The sequence below is a fragment of the Odocoileus virginianus genome, chromosome 32 (genome assembly GCF_023699985.2).
Source record: "Odocoileus virginianus isolate 20LAN1187 ecotype Illinois chromosome 32, Ovbor_1.2, whole genome shotgun sequence".
NCBI lineage: Eukaryota > Metazoa > Chordata > Mammalia > Artiodactyla > Cervidae > Odocoileus > Odocoileus virginianus.
In genome coordinates this window covers 38,257,980-38,281,079 of record NC_069705.1, presented here as the reverse complement: position 1 = coordinate 38,281,079, position 23,100 = coordinate 38,257,980, and the positions used below count along the sequence as shown (strand labels likewise).

General features: G+C 40.5%; 1 protein-coding gene across 1 annotated transcript in view; it reads right to left on the bottom strand.

Moving 5' to 3' along the window:
- CSMD1 (CUB and Sushi multiple domains 1) overlaps positions 1 to 23,100 on the bottom strand; it is a 1,985,846-nt gene that overhangs the window by 1,620,693 nt on the left and 342,053 nt on the right. The gene's annotated exons all lie outside the window — the stretch shown is intronic.

The following is a 23,100-nucleotide window of genomic DNA, read 5'->3' as shown; positions in this document are numbered from 1 at the left end:
ATTCTCTAAAGCAATTATTTTTCAACAAAAATTTTGTAAAGTAATTAGCCTCCAACTAATAATAAATGGGAAAAAATAAATAAAATAAAAAGAAAAAAATTTAATAAAAGATAAGTAACAAAAGCATAATAAAGATTTTTTTTCAACTCCCCTAAAAGAAAAAGAAAAAAAACAAAACAAAACACTGCTGTGGTTTGCCATTTCCTTGTCCAGGAGATCTACCTGACCCAGAGATCGAACCCTAATCTCTTGTGTCTCCTGCATTGGCAAATGGATTCTTTACCACTGTGCAACCTGGGAAGCCCCAAAAGATAGAGCATAGCCCCTCCATAAATAAAGAAGGGATAAAGGAAGAAAGAAAAGAGAGGAAAAGATGCAACGTTGAGGAACTCATATTACAAGTTTGGGATTTTTTTTTTTTTCTTTTTACAGCTTCATCCATATCAGACCACTGTTTTTGTGAAATCAAAGTTGGTGCCAGCTATCTGCATCATGAAACACTGCCTATGAGATCCTTGCTGGGGAAGTTAAACTGACAGATAAAATAACCATTATATCACTTTCTAAATGTATATACATATTAACATACCCAAATTAGTGTGATCTGACAAGATATGAATAGTTAGGGGAAATCATGTTCAAAAATCCAATGATCTGCACTCATGCTGGTCCAAGTCCCATGATAACAAAGAATAAAATGAGGCTACAGAAATCTCATCCAGTTGAAAACAAAGGTGTAAAGAGCAATTAAATTTTGAAGAATTTCAGGAGCAGCCTCAGCAAATGAAGGGGCCTCCCCTCTATGGGTGTCTTCCTGTTTATTTGGTGGGATTTACTGGATGACAGAGAAGGGAGATGCTTGTTGAAATAATGGGCTCCACTAAAGAAAGATGATGTCCATGTGTAGAGTCTTCTCTTGTGTTGTTGGAAGTGGTGTTTGCTATGACCAGTGTGTTCTCTTTTCAAAACTGTTAGACTTTGTCTGCTTCATTTTGCACTTCAAGGCCAAGCTGGAATCAAGATTACTGAGAGAAATATCAATAACCTCAGATGTGCAGATGACACCACCCTTATGGCAGAACACAAAGAAGAAGTAAAGCCTCTTGATGAAAGTGAAAGAGGAGAGTGAATATGTTGGCTTAAAACTCAACATTCAGAAAACTAAGAACATGGCATCTGGTCCCATCACTTCATGGGAAATAGACGGGGAAACAATGGAAACAGTGATAGACTTTATTTTTTAGGGCTGTAAAATCACTGCAGATGGTGACTGCAGCCATGAAATTAAAAGACACTTGCTCCTTGGAAGAAAAGCTATGGTCAACCGAGACAGCATATTAAAAAACAGAGACGTTACTTTGCCAACAAAGGTCTGTCTATTCAAAGCTATGGTTTTTCCAGTTGTCATGTATGGGTGTGAGAGTTGGACTATAAAAAAAGCTGAGTGCCAAAGAATTGATGTTTTGAACTGTGTTGTTGGAGGAGACTCTTGAGAGTCCCTTGGACTGCAAGGAGATCCAACAAGTCCATCCTAAAAGTAATCAGTTCTGAATATTCATTGGAAAGACTGATGCTGAAGCTGAAGTTTCAATACTTTGGCCACCTGATGAGAAGAACTGACTCACTAGAAAAGACTCTGGTGTTAGGAAAGATTGAAGGTGGGAAGAGAAGTGGGAGGAGAAGTGGATGAAAGAGGATGAGATGGTTGGATGGCATCACCAACTCGATGGACATGAGTTTGAGCAAGCTCTGGCAGTTGGTGATGAAGAGGGAAGCCTGGCATGCTGCAGTCCATGGGTCGCAAAGAGTCGGACAGAACTGAGTGACTGAATTGAGCTGAACTGAAAAAAAGGAAGATCCAAAGATAGCAGAGATATAGGATGGGGAGACCAAGTTCTCCCCCACAAATTAATCAAATGATAATTTCGATGGTGAGCAACGTCCACAAAACACCTTCTGAATGCTGATGGAGGATACCATGCACCCAGAAATGGAGCCCATTCTCTTCAAAAGGAGGTGGGACAGAATATAAAAGACAAAAAGAGAGGCAAAAGAGTTAGGGACGGAGCCTCGTCCTGGGGAGGAAGTCATGTTGGAGGAGAAGTTTCCAAACAGCAAGAAACCCTCCCAGTGACAGGTTTGTGGGCAGTTTTGTAATCTCAGAAGGCAACATTACCAGGGGGAGAAAAAAACAAACAAACAAACACAGAATATGTGCCTAACCACAGCTCCCAGCAGAGAAATAGCCCAGATGCTCATGTCTACCACCAGTGAGTAGGGGCTGAAAAGGGAGGCATGGGCTGCATCATTAGGGTAAGGACCAGGCGTGAATGCCCTGAGGACAATCTGAGGGATCTAACCTGAGGTAACAACCCAATCTGTGGGATAGCCTGAGAGAGAAAAAAAAAAAAAAAAGAAAGAAACTTTTGCACAAAATGCTCAGAGAACATGAGTGAATTTCAAAGGAGAGCTATCCAGCTGTGTAAGGTCCCTCCTTCCTGCCGGAGGCAGAGAGGCAAGCGGGCGACAGCCAGAGTCAGAAGGCCAGGGGCAATCTCAGCCCCAGAGACCAGCATCCTCCACTAAACTGTGAGCAGGCTCCTAGTTGCTAACCACATCTTCCTGGGATCCTAGATGGTTGACATCTGCCAGGAAGGTCTCGACCTGAGATCAGCTCCTCAGAGCAGACACACAGCACACCTGAGACAGTGCTCTTGCGGTGCCCCAGGGTAATCGACCACCTGGACCAGGGAGGTGATTAAGACAGCTCACCTGGGATAGTGCACTCACCAAGCACTTGGTCGCCTGAGCTGCTCAGACCTGGGAAGGGCACGAAATGCACGCTCAACTGAGTCTGTGCCCTTGTGGCGCACTCCAGAACCTGAACCTGAGCAGCTTAGATCTGGGAAGTGCAGGAAACACAGGGCCTGCTTTGGACAGTTCCTCTTCAGAGCAACCTGGAGCCTGAGCAGTGTAGACCCAGAAAGCAAAAGCGCCTGTGAGTGGGGGCAAACCCAGTGTGGTCCAGACACTGCGAGCACTCCCCACACATGCCAGTGATATTTGTTTGCAGTGCTCCTCCCTCCCACCAGCACAACTGAACAAGTGAGCCTAAATAAGTGACCACCTTCAACCCCTTGTGTCAGGGTGGAAATTGGACACTGAAGAGACTTGCAAACAGAGGAAGCCAAAATAAAGAAAGAATAGGGAACTGCTCTGGAAGTGACCATTGCAACAGATTAAGACCCCGTAGTTAACATTGACTAATTATTGGAAGGGGGCTATAGTCCTTGACAAGAAGTACAAGCTGGAACAAGGAGCTATCTGAAAGTGAACTGACCCCACACTGCCCCAGGCAGTGAAAGTCCAGAGAAAGTCCTAGATAGTGAAAGTCCAGTGAAAGTCCAGAGAAAGTCCTAGATACATTTTTACTATTATCATTTTTTAACTTTTTTAAGTTTTTTATTACTTCTTTAATTTTAATTTTTATAACATACTATTACCTTGCAAAAAATACCCTATTTTTATAGCAAATTTCATATATATAATTTTTGTGACTGATTTTGTTTTCTATTTTTAATATTGTATTTTTGGGAGCCTAACCTCTACTCTAGATTTTTAATCTTTGCTTTTTTGTATTTGTTATTGATTTTGTACCTTTAAGAATCTAATCTTCAGCATCCATTTTTACTTAGGGATGTGATTACTGGCTTGATTGCTCTCTCCTCTTTTCACTCTCCCTTTTCTCCCCCAGGTCAACTCTATCTCCTCCCTCCCCCTTCTCTTCTCTACTTAACTCTGTGAATCTCTCTGTGTGTTCCGGGCTGTAGAAAACACTTAGGGAACTGATTACTGGCTAGATTGACCTCTCCCCTTTGACTCCCCCTCTTCTCATCCTGGTCACCACTATCTCCCTCCTCCCTTTTCTCTTCTCCATGAAACTGAACCTCTCGGGGTTTCCCTCACTGTGGAGAATTTTTTCACCATTAATCTAGATATTTTATCATCTGTGCTGTATGGATGGAGAACTCTTGAGGCTACTGTAAGAATAAGACTGAAAGTCAGAGGCGGGAGGCTTAAATCCAAAACTTGAGAACATCAGAAAACTCCTGATTCCAGGGAACATTTGTAGACAAGAGCTCACCCAAAAGCCTCTATACCTACACTGAAACCAAGCTCCACCTAAGAGCCAACAACTTTCAGAGCAAGACATACCATGCTAATTCTCTCTCCAGCAATGCAGAAACACAGCCCTGAGCATTAAAATGCAGGCTGCCCAAAGCCATACTAAACCCATAGACACCCCAAAACTCACTACTGGACACTTCATTGCATTCCAGAGAGAAGAGATCCAGCTCCACCCACCAGAACACAGACACAAGTTTCCCTAACCAGGAAACCTTGACAAGCCACTCGTCCAACCCTACCCACAGACAGCAAGCTCCACAATAAAGAGGAACCAGAAACTTCCAGCCCTCAGAAAGAGATCTGTAAACACAGCATTCTAAACAAAATGTAAAGGCAGAGAAATAGTCAGCAGGTAAAGGAACATGATAAATGCTCACCAAACCAAACAACTGTGGAGGAGATAGGGAGTCTATCTGAAAAAGAATCCAGAATCATGATAGTAAAGATGATCCAAAATCTTGAAAACAAAATGGAGTTATATATAAATAGACTGGAGACAGAAAAGATGCAGGAATGTTTAACAAGGACCCAGAAGAAATAAAAAAGAGTCAATTAATAATGAATAATGCAATAACTGAGATCAAAAGCACTCTGGAGGGAACCAACATTAGAACTGAGGCAGAATATAGGTGAGGTGGAAGATAGAATGGTGGAAATATATGAAGCAGAGAGGAAAATAGAAAAAAAAAAAAAAAGGAAGAAAGAAAGAAAGGAAATGAGAACAACCTCAGAGATCTCTGGGGCAATGTTAAATGTTCCAATATTTGAATCAAAGGAGTACCAGAAGAAGACAAAAATAAAGGGCATGAGAAAATACTTGAGGAGATAATAGCTGAAAACTTCCCTAAAATGGGGAAGAAAATAGCCACCCAACTCCAAGAAACCCAGAGAGTCCCAAACAGAATAAACCCAAGGCAAAACACACAAAGACACATATTAATCAAATTAGTGAAGATCAAACACAAAGATCAAATATTAAAAGCAGGAAGGGAAAAGCAAAAAATAACACACAAGGGGCTCCCCATAAGGATAACAGCTTATATTTCAATAGAAACTCTTTATCTACCTAAAGAAATAAAAGATCTATATATAGAAAACTATAAAACACTGATGAAAGAAGTCAAAGATGACACAAATAGATGTAGAAATATACCATGTCCATGGATCTTAAGGATCAATATAGTGAAAATGAGTATACTACCCAAAGCAATCTATAGATTCAAGCCAATCCCTATCAAGCTACCAATGGTATTTTTCACAGAACTAGAACAAATATTTTGACAATTTGTATGAAAATACAAAAAACCTCAAATAGCCAAAGAAACCTTGAGAAAGAAGAACGGAACTGGAGGAACCAAGCTGCCTGACTTCAGGCTATACTACAAAGTTACAGTCATCAAGACAGTATGGTACTGGCAGAAAGACAGAAATATAGATCAATGGAACAAAATAGAAAGCCCAGAGATAAATCCACACACCTATGGACACCTTATCTTTGACAAGGGAGACAAGAATATACAATGGAGAAAAAATCTCTTTAACAAGTGGTGCTGGGAAAACTGGTCAACAACCTGTAAAAGAATAAAACTAGAACACTTTCTAACACCATACACAAAAATAAACTCAAAATGAATTAAATATCTAACTGTAAGACCAAAAACTATAAAACTCCTAGAGGAAAACATAGGCAAAACACTTTCTGACATAAATCATAGCAAGCTCCTCTATAAACCACCTTTCAGAGTAATGCAAATAAAAGCAAAAATAAACAAATGGGACCTAATTAAGCTTAAAAGTTTTTGCACAATGTAGGAAACTATAAGCAAGGTGAAAAGACAGTCTTCAGAGTGGGAGAAAATGACAGCTAATGAAGAAATTGTCAAAGAATTAATCTCAAAAATATAGAAGCAGCTCATGCAGCTCAATATCAGAAAAATAAATGACCCAATCAAAAAATGGGCCAAAGAACTAAACAGACATTTCTCCAAAGAAGACACACAGATGGCTAACAAACACGTGAAAAGATCCTCGACATCACTCATTATCAGAGAAATGCAAATCAAAACCACAATGAGGTACCATCTCACACCAGTCAGAATGGCAGCTATCCAAAAGTCTACAAACAATAAATTCTGGAGAGGGTATAGAGAAAAAGGAACCCTCTTACACTGTTGGTGGGAATGCAAACTAGTACAGCCACTATGGAGAACAGTGTGGAGATTCCTTAAAAAACTGAAAAAAGAACTGCCATCTGACCCAGCAAGCCCACTGCAGGGCATACACACTGAATTAACCAGAATTGAAAGAGATACGTGTTCCCCAATGTTCACTGCAGCACTGTTTACAAGAGCTAGGACATAGAAGCAACCTAGATGTCTGTGGGCAGGCGAATGGATAAGAAAGCTGTGGAACATATGCACAATGGAGTATTACTCAGCTATTAAAAAGAACATGTTTGAATCAGTTCTAATGAGGTGGATAAAACTGGAGCCTATTACACAGAGTGAAGTAAGTCAGAAAGAAAAACACCAATACCATATATTAATGCATTTATATGGAATTTAGAAAGATGGTAACAATGACCCTATATGTGAGACAGCAAAAGAGACACAGATATAAAGAACAGAATTTTGGACTCTGTGGGGGAAGGCAAGAGTGGGATGATTTGAGAGAATAGCATTGAAACATGTATATTACCAGATGTGACATAGATTGCCAGTCCAAGTTTGATGCATGAGACAGGGCACTCAAAGCCAGTGCCCTGGGACAACCCTGAGGGATGAGATGGGGAGGGTGGTGGGAGGGGGTATCAGGATGGGGGACACATGTACACCCATGGCTGATCCATGTCATGTATGGCAAAAACCACAACAACATTATAAAGTAATTAGCCTCCAATTGAAATAAATAAAATATTTTTTTAAGTAAAAAAGAAGAAAGAAATAGAAGGGGCCAACAAAGGATGAGATGGTTGGATGGCATCATTGACTCAATGGAACTGAGTTTGAAAAAACTCCAGGGGATAGAGAAGGACTGGGACACCTAGTGTGCTGCAGTCCATGGGGTCACAAAGAGTCAGATATGATCAAGTTACTGAAAAACAAAACTAAAGTAAAGGCTCAGAGTCAGGAATGGTTGAGTTTAGGCTCCCCCATGCAGGTTGTAGGGTAACCCATACTTGGTTCACTCTTCTTCCTACTTGCCTTAGACAGGAGAAATTAGCATAGCTAATTTAGTGTTCAAGGTCTAAATATTTATTGCTGTGATTGATTAACAATAAGAAATATTTATCTGGTCTTTGTCCTCTCTGGCCAAGAGCTCCTAAATCTCTTGGAATTTCTCAGGTGATGTGAATGTGTGTGTCTTCTGTTGTGTTGATGAGGCAAATTTTGGACCAGGCTTAGGGGTGGGATTTATTGCCAGGTGATTAGCAAGTTAGAAGTTTGAGTCAGCCTCCTGACCTTCGGAGGGTGGGAGAGAGGAGCTGGAGGGTGATCAACGGTCAATGGCCAGTGTTTTAATCAAGTGCGCCTGTGTAATGAAGCCTTTTCTCAAGAGTTGGTTTTAGGCAGCTGTGGTTTCTCAAGATGCTGTGGAATTGACTCTAACATCAGACTTCCCTGGCAGTTCTCAGATTTCAGGAGCAATTCCAAAGAACAGGACCTTTATCCTCTTGGGGTTTTTTTTTTTTTGTAAACTGAAGCCCTGGGATACCTACAAGGATCTTCTGCTGAAAGGACATCATCTGGGAGATTAGTAACAGCCCCACACCTGAACGAAGTGCATTCCTGCCACTGAACAAGCCCTAGAATTCTTCCATTCCAGCCTCACCAGTCTGGCAACGTTTGGCCATTCCTTGTCCTTCATCCACCTCCTCTTGCTCCCTGGTTTATTCGTCATCTGTTCTTTCTGCCTCCCTTTCACAGGTAACCACTCCTGTATGTAAGACTTCAGGGATATGCTAACAGGCCCCTGTAGTTGTTTATATGCTTTCTGTGCCTTATGCCAAAGTGTCCCTTCCATGACTACAGCACAGGCAGACTGGATGAAAAAAGAAGCTAAGAGATGGACGGTGGATTCTTTGAATTTCCCTAATGAATACACTTCAATCATTTTAACCATAAACATCATGGTATTGTGAGGGAACAAAATAACTCCTGTGAAATTGTTCCAACCTTGAGTTTACATGAGGCTAACTCTTCAGTAGAACTTCCAGGGTGGCGGGAAGGTAAAGAATCCACCTGCAATACAGGAGAGTCAGGTTCCATCTCTGGGTCAGGAAGATTCCCTGGAGGAGAGCATGGTGGCCCACTCCAGTATTCTTGCCTGGATAACCCCACAGACAGAGGAGCCTGGTGGGCTATAGTCCATGGGATTAAAAAGAGTTGGACACAGCTGAAGTGGCTGAGCATGCACAGAGCTCTTAAATAGTCCCTGCAAATGGTGTTCAAGGTTTCATTCCTTCTTAACCTGGCCATTTTCCACCAAGATACTTAAACATATTTAAATGTTTTTACACTAAAAATATTAGGAAAGCATATTAATAATCTGGGCACACTCAGATTGCTGCATAGAGTAGAAGCCCTTGAATACAAGTATTATCCCAGATTTTACTGTTGAGTGACAAACAAAATTATTTCCAACTACATTTTACACTTAAAAAAATCATTCACCATAGTAGCTCTCACTGAGCTCAAATCTTTCACGGTAATGTTATCAAATGCTGTGGGAGTTTGCTAAATCTTAAAAAAAAAAAAGATTTAATGAAAGGGATTTATGAATTTAAAACCAAAGAACTAATAAGAAGCCCATTTTCCACTAAATTTAAATCTAACAATAACACTGTAACAAGTAGATATTAAAGCTGTAGGGTTTTGAAAGGTTGTTAAATAAAATAGCTTTTCTGGTTTATCTAGCAATTGCTTGCTTCACAGTAAATCAAAAAAGTGAAGACTTGATTATAAATTGGAGGAAAGAAAAGTAAATGCAACAGAAAAAATGTCATCTGGAAGTGGTTACTATTATAGAACCATCATGGTGAACCAGATTATCAGATATTAAGATTTTTTTTTTTTCCTGGGAATAACACTCAGGCTACATCTGGATACTAATTATTACATGGTGTTTTGCAGAATGAGTCATATTTGATCCATAGATAGACTTTACCAGGGGTCAATTACAAACTCATGGAAGTGCTCAAAAGTCCCTGTCAAGCTTGACTACATGCTGCAAATAACTGAGGACTTGTCAAAGTATCTATGCCTGAGAGAGTCTGATTTAGCTGGTCTGGGCTGAGAATTTTGAAGACAATACCAGAGATCTCTTGCTACTTAACACGCATTTTATTATGATACTCCAAAGATTTGAATGATGTTTAATCATGTGCAAACTGAGATGAAAAGTATATGGAACAGAATAGAAACTTCCCAAATCCACAGAGAAACAGACTAGATTTATGACAAACAAGACCCCAAAGGCTTGGAGAAAAGGATGGTCTTTTCAGTGATGGTTCTGGGCCCAACTGAATATCCAAATGGGGAAAAAAAATCTTGATTCCCTACCTGACAATATATGCAAACATCAGTCCCAAATGAACTACAGACCTGAATGTAAAACAATACTGCTTCCAAAAGAAAACAACATAAAAACATCTTCATAAATGTGTGGTAGGCAAAGATTTTTTAAATAGCATATAAAAAGTAATAATCATAAAAGGAAAATGTGAGCAGGAAATAAAAAATGGATATACTTTCAACCCATATACTCAACCAATGACCTGCTCACCATCTAATGAATAAACAAACCTCACAGATCAATAAGAAAAAGGCAACACAGTAAAAAACAATAACTAGCAGTAGCTGGAAATATAGAGCCAGTGAGGATTTTTCTAGAATTGGAGAGACACAAAGTGGTCATAGCAAGTACAAGACTCTCTGGCCCTGACTCTCCCCTCCAGCCCCACCCCCTGCACCCCAGGCCAGGGCCTGTCCTAGAGGTGTAAGGAAATGACATTTTGTGCTAAGGAAAAAAAAAAAATGAGTCATTTGGTCTTTCTTTGTAGAAACAACAACCCCATTTGGTAATGTGGTTCATGCCAAACAACTTTCAGTCCCAGTAAGGAACTTCAAATTTGCCAGGAATTTAGTCAGTATCTCCCTACCCATGAAAATATCTCGAATTTTACTTATAATAAAAGAAACCAAATGAAAATAATTATTTGTCCAAGCAGTAGTGCTACAATAGTATTGACTAGAGTTCCTCAGAGTAATCGGGATTAATTGGAAATCCACGTGATTACTGAATCAAAGGACGCTTCCTTTATTACAATTACTTCAAAACTCTGGTCAGCATTATTGGGATCTATATACAGTTTGTGCTTCCTGACAGACCCACAAAAATAATGGCTGCCACCACTAATAACTAAACTAAAATTATTCTCCAAATGGAAATCTCAGGATAGAAAATCATTATAATGAACAAACATAAACAACACATCACTTAAGTTCTTTGTTGGTACCAGAACTTAGTACAGAATCATGTGTGTCTGACATAAAGACTGCATCAGAGGAAAGTGAAAGTGAAAGTTGCTCAGTTATGTCCGAATCTCTGCGACCCCATGGACTGTAGACCGCCAGGCTCATCTGTCTATGGAATTATCCAGGCCAGAATACTGAAATGGGTAGCAGTTCCCTTCTCCAGGGGATCTTCCCAACCCAGGGATCTAACTCAGGTCTCCCACATTGCAGAGAGATTCTTCATCGTCTGAGTCACCAGGAAAGTGGAAAGGCATACTTTTCACTGAATAAAATAAAGCCATCAGTGTACACACATAAATTATATATGACGTTTGTATATGTTTTCAGAATTTATATGCACTTTACATAAAGACGGAGTATGTATATGCATGCCAAGTTGCTTCAGTTGTGTCCAGCTCTTGACCATAGCCCACCAGGCTCTCTGTACATGGAAGTCTACAGGCAAGAATACTAGAGTGGCTCGCCATTTCCTTCTGCAGGGGATCTTCTCCACCCAAGGATCGAACCCAGGTCTCATGTATCTCCTGTGTTGGCAGGTGGGTTCTTTACCACCAGAGACACCTGGGAAGAACAAAAGGGCTTGCCAATTGTCCTACCACCACCAAATGCCACGTTATGGGTTCCCCGAGGAGTTTTCATCCTGTCTTCCTTATACTATTTTCCACCTTGGTTCCTATACTCCAGTGCACACCCACCTGCTACAGAGAACTCTCAAAATATTCTTCTAATGTTTTATCTTTAAATAACTGACATCCACGCTTGATTTCAATGTTGGCCTTAAACATAGCCTCAGATAAGAAGATTATTTTAACTGGGGGTTGCCCAGGTGGCTTAACGGTAAAAGTATACTCCTGCCAACGCAGGAGACTCATGTTTGATCCCTGGGCTGTGAAGGTCCTCTGGAGGAAGAAATGGCAACCCGCTCCAGTATACTTGCTGGATCATCCCAGGTACAGAGGAGCCTGAGAGACTACAGTCCACGAAGCTGCAAGAGTTGGACACGACTTAGGGACTAAACCACCACCATTTTCCCTGGAAAACAATGCTAATGTACAAACTTTTAAAGCTCTAAATATAACCATATATTTCTATACTGCAAAATAGCAATGTATTGTAAAATTGAAAGTTTTATTTCCTAAGAGTGATGAGATAATCTGCAATGGTTCACTGATCATTTTAATCTCTTAGTGAAAAGAATACTGTTAGTTACAGGATGGTAAAGTCAGTTAAGAAACTGTCCTTAACATTCTGATATTGGGAGTTACCTTGAAATCAAACATCAATGTCAATGAGGGAAAAAATCAAGTGTCTATATACATGTATTTAAAAATTTCATGTATCCTATAAATATACACCACATGGAAACATACACATAGACCTGTACACACAGGTAAGTTTTCATTGTCATTCTAACAAACTACAATCAAAAAACACATGCTGTAATTGTAAGAAATTGTTATCTGACAATGTTATGTATCCATTATATCTCAATAAAGCTGGGAAGGGGAAGAAATTGGTATCCAAATCATCTAGCAGTTAAATTGCACCTTATGTAATACTTGGCTAATGTTTGAAGTCAACAAAATTTTAGGTATAGGTACTCATATGGAGTTAATTTAATATAGATTTCTAGCCAGTTTGTGGGTTCTCAACACCACGACTTCAAATACAGAGGGCTTCCCAGCAGTTTTGCTAATTCTGTCTTATAAATTGGAGGGCATCATTGTTCTCAGAATACATTTTCACATATAATCTTAGTTGTCCATGATATCCAGCCACCACATGATCTGATAGACATGCAAAGGCAGGAGAAAGTGATGTGAGTTGTCCCAAGCCTCCCAGAAATGAAGTGGGGTCTTCTGACATCAAAGCCTGGTGTTTATTTTCCGAAATCACAGCTGAGCCAAACACCTGCACAGAACGCAGTCCACCCTCTGCTGCACAGACAGTCGATATACCCCATGTCCATCATGAGGAATTCGTCAGACCACACAATACAATAGTGATGGAAGACAGACATTCAGGAAACCTAGATATTTAGAAACTAAGCCAAGACCTGCTTTACAACTAATGGATGCCCACTGGGGGGAAAAAAGCACAAAGTAGGATTCAAGAATATAAAAATGTATAAACCAGAAATAGAGTCACAGACATAGAAAACTAATGCATGGTTACCAAAGGAGAAAGCTGTGAGTGGGGGTTTGTAAATTAGGAGATTGGGATACACACACACTCCTATATATAAAACAGATAACCAACAAGTACCTACTGTATAGCACAGGAAACGATACTCTATATCTTGCAACAATATCTTTCATCTATAATGAAAGAGAATGTAAAAAAATATATATATATTTATGTATTTATATATGTGATTGTGTAATAGAATCATTTTGCTATACATATAACTAATACAACACTGTAAATCAACTATCAGTTCAGTTCAGTCGCTCAGTCTTATCTGACTCTTAGTGACCCCATGGACTGCAGCACTCCAAGCTTCCCTGTCTATCACCAACTCAAACTCAAACTCATGTCCATAGAGTTGGTGATACCACCCAACCATCTCATTTTCTGTCATCCCTTTCTCCTCCTGCCTTCAAACTTTCCTAGCATCAGGCTCTTTGCCAATGAGTCAGTTCTTCGCATCAGATGGCCAAAATATTGGAGTTTCAGCATCAGCATCAGTCCTTCCAATGAACATTCAGGACTGATTTCCTTTAGGCTAGATTGGTTGGATCTTCTTGCAGTCTAAGGGACTCTCAAGAGTCTTCTCCAACACCACAATTAAAATCATCAATTCTTCAGCATTCAGCTTTCTTTATAGTCCAACTCTCACGTCCATACATGACAACTGGAAAAACCATAGCTTTGATTAGATGGAGCTTTATTGGCAAAGTAATGTCTCTGCTTTTTAATATGCTGTCTAGGTTGGTCATAGCTTTTCTTCCAAGGGGCAAGCGTCTTTTAATTTCATGGCTTCAGTCACCATCCATAGTGATTTTGGAGCCCAAGAAAATAAAATTTGCCACTGTGTCCATTGTTTCCCCATCTATTTGACATGAAGTGATGGGACTGGATGCCATGATCTTAGTTTTCTGATGTTGAGTTTTTAGCCACCTTTTTCACTCTCCTTTTTCACTTTCATCAAGAGGCTCTTTAGTTCTTATTTGCTTTCTGCCATAAGTTTGGTGCCATCTGCACATCTGAGGTTATTGATACCTCTCCCAGTAAACTTGATTGTTGTGCTTCATCCATACCAGCATTTCTCATGATGCACTCTGCATCTAAGTTAAATAAGCAGGGTGACAATATACAGCCTTGACATACTCCTTTCTCAATTTGAAACAAGTCTGTTGTTCCATGTCCAGTTCTAACTGTTGCTTCTTGACCTGCATACAGATTTCTCAGGAGGCAGGTTAGGTGGTCTGGTATATTTCAATAAATTTATAATTATAAAACTGTGTGTCACTCACCATCCCATTACAAATTATTGCTTATGAAATTTTTCTAGTTTATACTTTAATGGTGTTGTATTACCTGATGTATAATATGTGAACAATCTGCTTTAGGTGACCATGTCCTATGGACTGAAATGGAGACATTAAGAACAGGGTATAGAATTTGTCCTTTTTGTCCTTTGGTTGGTTGGTTGGTGATGCTGCTGTTGATTCTGAGAAGCTACATAAGATCGCCTAGGCTTCTGCAAAGAGACCACCGAAAAATCCCAAGTCTTAAGAGCAGAGTAACTAATGATGGTCAGAGAGGGAGCTTCACATGGAGGCTGGGGAACACACTACAAGAAACACAGGGCCCACGGTGCCCTAGAAGCAACCAGACATGGAATAACTAACTGGTTCAAAATTGGAAAAGGAGTTATGTCAAGGCTGGATATTGTCACCCTGCTTCTTTAACTTCTGTGCAGAGTACATATATGAAATGTTGAGCTGAATGAAACACAAGAGGAATCAAGATTGCCAGGAGAAATATCAACAATCTCAGATATGCAGACAATACTATCCTAACAGCAGAAAGCGAAGAGGAACTAAAGAGTCTCTTGATGGGGGTGAAAGAGAAAAGTGAAAAAGCTCAGTGAAAAACTCAGCATTCAAAAAACTAACATCACGGTATCCGGTTGCATCACTTTGTGGAGAAAAGTTGGGGAAACAATGGAAAGAGTTAAAGACTTTATTTTCTTGGGTTCCAAAATCAATATAGATGGTGACTGCAACCATGAAATTAAGATATTTGCTCCTTGGAAGAAAAGCTATGACAAATCTAGACAGTGTATTAAAAAGCAGAGATATCACTTTTCCAACAAAGGTCCATATAGCCAAAGCTATGTTTTTTCCAGTAGTCATGCATGGATGTGAGAGTTGGACCATAAACAAGACTGAGTATGAAGACTGATGCTTTCAAACTGTGGTACTAGAGAAGAGTCTTGAGAATCCCTTGGACTGCAAGGAGATCAAACCAGTCAATCCTAAAGGAAATCAACCCTGAATATTCATTGTATGGACTGATGCCGAAGCTAAAGCTCTAATACTATGGCCACCTGATGCAAAGACCCAACTTATTGGGAAGACCCTGGTGCTGGGAAAGGCTGAAGGCAAAGGGAGAAGTGGGTAGCACAGGATGAGATGGTTAGATAGCATCACTGACTCAATGGACATGAATCTCAGAAAACTCTGGGAGATAAGATAGTGAAGGACAGGGGAGCCTGGTGTGGTGTAGTTCATGGGGCTGCAAGGAGTCAGACACACTTAGCAAATGAACAACAACTTTGCTCTGAAGAGTCATCACACTGGGATCTGTGCCTCTCCCAGGTCTTACTCTAATTTGTGCTAAAGCTTAGCACACACCTTGCACTTCCTAGAAGAAAACATCTGCTGAGATGTTTCATCTATGATTCATCCTGATTCACTGTAAACATTAAATGAGTGAAAGTGCATATACACAAATGCCTTCCTGATTCCACAAGTTGTTGAAATTGCCATTTCCCTAAATTCTGGACCACCTGACCCATTCCTGGAAAGTAACAGAGGTGGGCGACATGATATTTGTAAGCTCACGTGCCAAGCATCTGGCACCTACTGTCTTGTTTAATTTCTGCAGTCTTTCAGGTAGGAAGTAGTTTGCCAACTGTTATAACATTTATTGATCAGGCAATTATGGCTACATCATAGCTGTTAGGGGAGAAGGCAATGGCAACCCACTCCAGTACTCTTGCCTAGAAAATCCCCTGGACGGAGGAGCCTGGTACGCTGCAGTCCATGGGGTCGCTGAGGGTCAGACACAACTGAACGACTTCACTTTCACTTTTCACTTTCATGCATTAGAGAAGGAAAAGGCAACCCATGCCAGTATTCTTGCCTGGAGAATCCCAGGGACGGGGGAGCCTGGTGGGCTGCTATCTGTGGGGTGGCACAGAGTCAGACATGACTGAAGCGACTTAGCAGCAGCAGCAGCATAGCTATTACAGTATTTATTCAGATGAAAATGTAGGATAAGCCAGCACCTTTGCTGGATAAAACTCCTTGCTGAGTTTTATCAAAATATCCAAAAATATTTTGCCATCTGTAGTGTTTGGACCTGTGACCTGGTTCAGTGACTATAGAAAGTCACAGTCTATAATATTCAGTATGTGAAGAAAGCCAACGAAGGAAAGATACTCTGTCCTGAATTCTGCAAACAAGGACACCAGCCAAGTGACAAGTGAAGCCAGGGCTATAGAAGAACAGATGAGAACATTTCAGAAATACAGAGCTACCTTCTAACTCTGCGGCCTGATGTCATTTAAAGAAGTAAATAGATCTGTGGGTAGAGTTTAAGAACTGTTTTATCATCCCAACTGCATCTCTCCTTGGGGGTGAACATTGAAAACTGTCAGGTTTACACCCTGTATGTAACAAGCTCAAATAGCCACACTGGCTCATTCTGAAAACAAGGGAATTCAGGAAGTCTTGCTTTATTTTGCTGTTGTTTTAATATTTATATTTGGTGGCTGTCTCATTCATTCCATTCTGTGAAAATAACAATTTTAAATTGTTAAAAATTTTATATATTGTTTAAAATTTTCATTTATTATGTCAGTTTCTGGGCAAATGAAATATTAATGACTATCTTACAACCAGGTTTTTTACCTCCAAAGCTTCTCTTATTTTGGAATCTGTGTGGATAAAGACTCCACACCTATAGGTTTGCTATAAGACTGAGAATTTCCTTCTCTTATCAGAGGCAATGATGCAGTAACTCAAAGGAAAAAGGGAATGGCCCAGGGTGATTTTCACTGTCACTTTCTGTTTTCCTTCATGACTAAGGAGTATGATGTGCTTTAAAAGGATCCAGAGTTTCCAATATCAGGAGGACTCACATTCCACTGATGAGGGGAAGTCTCCCCAATCAGATAAGTACTTTTTTACAAATCAAACAAGCATTAAACTCTGCTCAGCATTAGCTTCTGTGGTTTCACTGGTTATTTCTGGGTATGCATTATTTGGGAAAAGAGTAATTGGAGAAGGATCATGATGTAGAATGCCTTGTCCAAGACTTGATTAAGGTGTTTTATAATTACTCCTCAGGCTTTTTTCCAGGAACTGCATGCCCTGAAGGATGTTTTAAAAGCATTCTATTTCTCCGTTCACCCGGAGCAGCTGCATTTCAGCTACAGTAGCTGACAGCCTAAGGGTGCTTCGTTCAGTTTTAATCCCGAACACTTAGGGGAGATTACTCAAGATGTGAGCAGAGAAGGAAAATAGAAAAGCCAGAGGCACATGAGCCTGAGACAGGGCCAAAAACTCAGTTCCTTCCTAGTGACTTCACCACCCACAGACAGGGCCATGCAGGCAGCCCTGACACTGTAGGTGAACCTTACGTGCCCAGATCTATCGCTTACTGGACGGTGTAGACGCAGAGTACACTCATTCATTCTGCTCCCAAAGTTCGTTATCACAACCAAGAGCAGGTGTGGTCTGCTCAGCATCTTCCCCTTCCTCATCCACCAAGCCTGCCCCCACCTCAGAGCCTCTGCACCTGCTAATCCGTGTGCCCAGGGCGTTCTTCCCACACACCCACCCGTGTCAGAGACCTCCTCCTGCGGTCACAGAGCAGGGTGCTCTTCCCAGACACTCTTATCCTGGTCAGCAGCCCCTGTCCACCATTACTCACCATCCCGTGCGCTACTGTGCTTCCGGACACCATTTATCATTTTGATTGTTCACTCATTGCTTACCTATCTCTGTATCTAACCTGCGGACCTTTCCAGGGGGAGGATGCTGTGTGACTTGTTCATAATCCTGTTCCCAGAAGAGTGTCTGGGACTCTTGTTATGGAGGCATGTAGGTGAGCTGGGGCATATGTGTGGCAGTGGTGGTGTGATCATCACTATTATTAATATTAACTACGAATCTACAGGCCCACTCATATGGGAAGAATCTATAAATCACAAAGGAATGTTACTAGAAGGAACTTCCCATATATTCTCCAGCCAGGTGATTCCTTAGAAGATTCAGAGTGTGGTACTGTGGTTGGTCACTCAGTCGTGTCTGACTCTTTGTGACCCTATGTACTGTAGCCCACCAGGCTCCTCTGTCCATGGGGATTCTCCAGGCAAGAATGCTGGAGTGGGTTGCCATGCCCTCCTCCAGGAGATCTTCCCAACCCAGGGATCAAACCCAGGTCTCCTGCCTTGCAGGTGGATTCTTTACCAGCTGAGCTACCAGGGAAGCCCCCATTGTGGCACTATCAGTCGAATTCTAAGAAAGGGGACTGTATCATCTCAGTCCTCCAGAGAAGTCTGATTGGCAATGGCCCTTTAGACTATTGTAAATATTCCCCGCCTTGGATGTAAATACAGACACTATGGAAAATAGCATGGAGTTTCCTCAAAAAACCAAAATTAATATTGCCATATGATCCAGCAATCCCACTCCTGTGCACATACAAGACAAAACTCCAACTTGAAAAGGTAAATGCACCTCAGTGTTCACAGCAGCACTATTCCCAATATCCAAGACATGGAAACAATCTAATTGTCCATCACCAGATGAATGGGTAAAGACGTGGTACATCTACACAATGGGGTATTACTCAGCCATAGAAAAGGATGAAGTAATTCCATCTGCAGCAACACTGACGGAACAAGAGGCTGTCATACTAAGAGAAGTCAGACAAAGAAAGACAAATACTATATGATACCACTTATAGTGATAGGTGATCATTTCACTTGATAGTGATCAAGTGAAAACTAAAGTATGACACAAATGAACTTATCTATAAAACAGAAGGGTTTCCCTGATGACTTAGCAGCAGAGAACCCACCTGCAATGCAGGAGCCATAGGAGACGTGAGTTTGATCCCTGGGTGAGGAAGAGTCCCTGGAGGAGCTCATGGAAACCAACTCTAATATTCTTGCCTGGGAGAATCCCATGGACAGAGGAGCTGGTGGGCTACAGTTCACGGGGTCACAAAGAGTCAGACACGACTGAAGTGACTTAGCATGCACACATGAGACAGAAACAGACTCACAGACACAGAAAACAGACTTGTGGTTCCCAACGGGGAAATAGGCTGGGGGAAGGAAGGATTAGGAGTTTGCGATGAGCAGATGCAAATTACTAAATATATAATATGGATAGACAACAAGGTCCTACTGCATAGCACATATAATTGTATTCAATACCCTATGAAAAACCATAGCATAAAATAATATGAAAAATAATAAATATATGTACAATTGAAACACTTTGCTGAAGAGCAGAAATTAACACATTGTAAATCAACGACAATAAAGTTTTAAAAAATTGAAAAATAAAACAATAAAAGGTAAAATAAAAGTTTACCACTAAATACCCTCTGCTTTGTGTGCAGTTAATTTTTCTCCTCTGTGATCCTCCTTTGTAGGCTGGCTTCTCCCTTCTAGAAGTGGGTCATGACTCAGGATAAGGCAGGTTGCAGTGAGTCAGACCTGGAGCGGCTCTGAATCAAGGCCCATATGGTTTCCTTAGCTGCCGTAACCAGGGGAGGGGTTTTATCTAATTCTGGGTCTGTAATAGGTTCACCAACTGAGAAATCGTTGCATTGTTGGTAATAAAGTCATTCAATGCCAATCCACTCTAAAGAGGCAGATTGGAAGAACTCTGTGCATAGAATGGGGTCAAAAAAGCACTGAGCTACAGATCAAACAAAACAAAAATGTGAGGAATTCCCAGCATGGAGCCCTGGGGATGGATCAAGTCACCTAGCTGATGTTAACCTCAGTTTCCACGGGTTGGGAATGAGTACATTGAAGGTAGACTGGGCTAAGTGATGATGTTCTATAGGGAAGTGCATTAAGTCCATTTCAGTTGATGATATTTTCAACTTACAATGGGTTTGCTGGGATGTAACATTGAGATGTAACCCTATCGTAAGTGGAGGACAATCCACATAGTTTTCAATAGTATATTTCACTAGAATCTCCTGATTTGAAGAGAATTTTACAAGTAAAATAATAAAGAGTTGGACCTCACCCTTTATCTGACTCAGCAGTCCTGCTTTCCTTTAAATGTCTGGGTAGACGTCGCTTTTTAGGAGATGCTTTTTATGAGTACCAGTGCCTGCTTGGTGCCTTGCCCACATGGTTTTCAGCTCTCACTGTGGTTCTGAAAATACTAGGATTGGGGCTTCCCTGGTGGCTCAGTATTAAAGAATCTGCTTGCAAATTCAGGAGACATGGGTTAAATCCCTGATCCCGGAAGATCCCACATGCCTCGTAGAGAGTAAGTCTGTGCATGACTACTGAGCCTGTTCCTCAAGGGCCCGGGAGCTGCAACTCCTGAGGCCCTCATACCCTAGGGCCCTCATACCCTGTGATCTGCAACATCAGAAGGCACCGTGGTGAGAAACCCAACACTACAACTGGGGAACAGACCCTGCTCACCCCAACTGGAGAAAAGTCTGCGCCAGTGGAGACCCAGCACAGCCAAAAGTAATAAAACACTAGGATTCCAACTGCCAAATTATTTGACTTTCTAGATTTTGAGTGTGATGAAATTGGTTATTTTACAAAACAAACCACATTAACACAAAATAAACAAGAAAATTAAGCTGTACTCTGTCATGACTCCAAGATTTTATGCTGATGCTTTCTATAGATGACTTCTGGCCCAAAACAGACTACCATCTAAATCTGAGTCTTTTATTTCAGAAACTTCAAATCGACCTTTCTCTACTGCAAGTTATTCTGAACTCAATTCTACTTTTCTCATAGAAATATACCATGTATTGTCAATTAAGATAATTCTCTCTCCACAGACTGTAGAACTAACATTCTTAATATTACGTCAGGTGCTGCTTTATCTTTTAATGAAATACCCAGTGATGAAGCACCTTATGACTGGTCAGTAGAATTGAGTTGTTCCTCAACTTTGAAATGATGTCATTTCATATCTGTGCCTTAATACATGAGAATTCAAAAGAGGTATAAATCAGACTTAAGGTAACGGTGGCGAATCAATGTAGGAAAGTAAGTTTCGCTTAAATAGAGAATTTAAAATCTAAGATGAATTGTTATAGTTTAATTATGATGCTATGTGATCTGTCCAGTGGTATTTGTTAAGAAAGGTAAAATAAAACCACCCCAACTCCTTCCTGGGTGCTCTATCCTGTACATGAATTATTTTTGTGCAGATAGACTGTCATAACCATTCCATTCTTCATTTATTTCTTTTTTAAACAGTAGAGAACATTTTCTAGATCAGCAAGTGAGATTTTTTAAAATTCTAATAGGATGTTCTGTTTTATGTTTAGTGACAGTTTACCTCCAAAGAGAAATTGAAATATTAAAAAGACATGCTAAAATTCCATGAGGATTTACATACAGAGTGAAGTCAGAAAGATAAAAACAAATATCATATATTAATGCATCTATGTGGAATCTAGAAAAATGGTGTAGATGATCTTATTGGTAAAATAGAAATAGAGACACAGATGCAGAGAACAAATGCATGGACCCTAAGTGGGGAAAGAAGGGAGGATGAATTGGGAGGTTGGCATTGACATATATAAACTACTGATACTAAGGATAAGGTAGATAACTAATGAGAATGTACTGTATAGCCCAGGGAACTCTACTCAATGCTTTGTGGTGATCTAAATGCAAAGGAAATCCAAAGGGGGGCGTGCATATATTTATATATGTGCAGCTGATTCAACTTGCTGTACCATAGAAACTAATACAACCATTGTAAAGCAACTATACTTGAATAAAAATTAATTAAAAATAAAAAACACCATTGACCTATGATCATCTATGAAGCATGAATCTATTGCAAAGTAAAGGAGGATGTACACTGATAAGGTCCTTTGTGGTTATGGAAGATTTTCAGATTTAGAGACAGAAAACCTGACAAGTCACAAACACACACACACACACACACACACACACACATATATATATTAACCTTAAATTAGCAAATTCACTAAAAAAAAATAAGAAACGTGCAATGATTTCCTCCATTTTTTAATATCATCCAGAATGAGTGGCTGAGATGGCGGATGCCTCATAATAGAAAGGGTTCTTGTGTAGGTTTAATAGGAAATAATTGATATCTAAGAAGTTGTGCTTAAATTTATCAAACAAATAAGCCAGTTTACCATCTGTCCCTTTGGACAAATAGACCACTGGGCCCAATAGGGCTCCTGAAATATTTCGTGTCTCAATTAAATGTCTCTCTTGTTCCCATTCTCCACCTGTGAATCACCATGGAGATGGTTTGGCCACACAGGATCTCCATGGCTTCCAGGAGGGTCCACAACTCTGGAGCATCAAAAGGTGAGATCCACCCCCTCTTCTTCCTCCCTCTCACACCTCCCTCACACACACACACACACACACACACACACACACAATGTTAGCCTGCTTCTCTCACCTTTGGATGGAATGATTTGGGGTTTTGAACTAGGGTTGTGTCTTCCTGAATGAGACACTAGACATCTTCACAGTGGCTGCACACAGTACCCTGATATATTCCCTCACTGACAGAGCTGACTTCACACACTACCATGCTTCACCTTTTAGCAGACTGTTCACATTTATAATTGTGGTTTTCCTGAGTCTTCAGGGAGAGAAGGTTGAGGGACAAGGGCCTGACTACACAGCTCCCATCAGGATAAGACATCAGAAAGCATCTTCCCTGGATTCAGCACTGGCCTGGATCTGACTGGGGGCTTCCTGTTACTACATTCACTACCTCTAAATTAGTAAATGTGCATTTTATGGATGATGGGGAGGGATGCGGGTCTGTGGTGTGCTGAAGAACTGAGGTTTACTCAACGAAACCTTACCAAGTGTCATTAACACATAATCTACAGTTTGATGACCTATTTCCCTGGATCA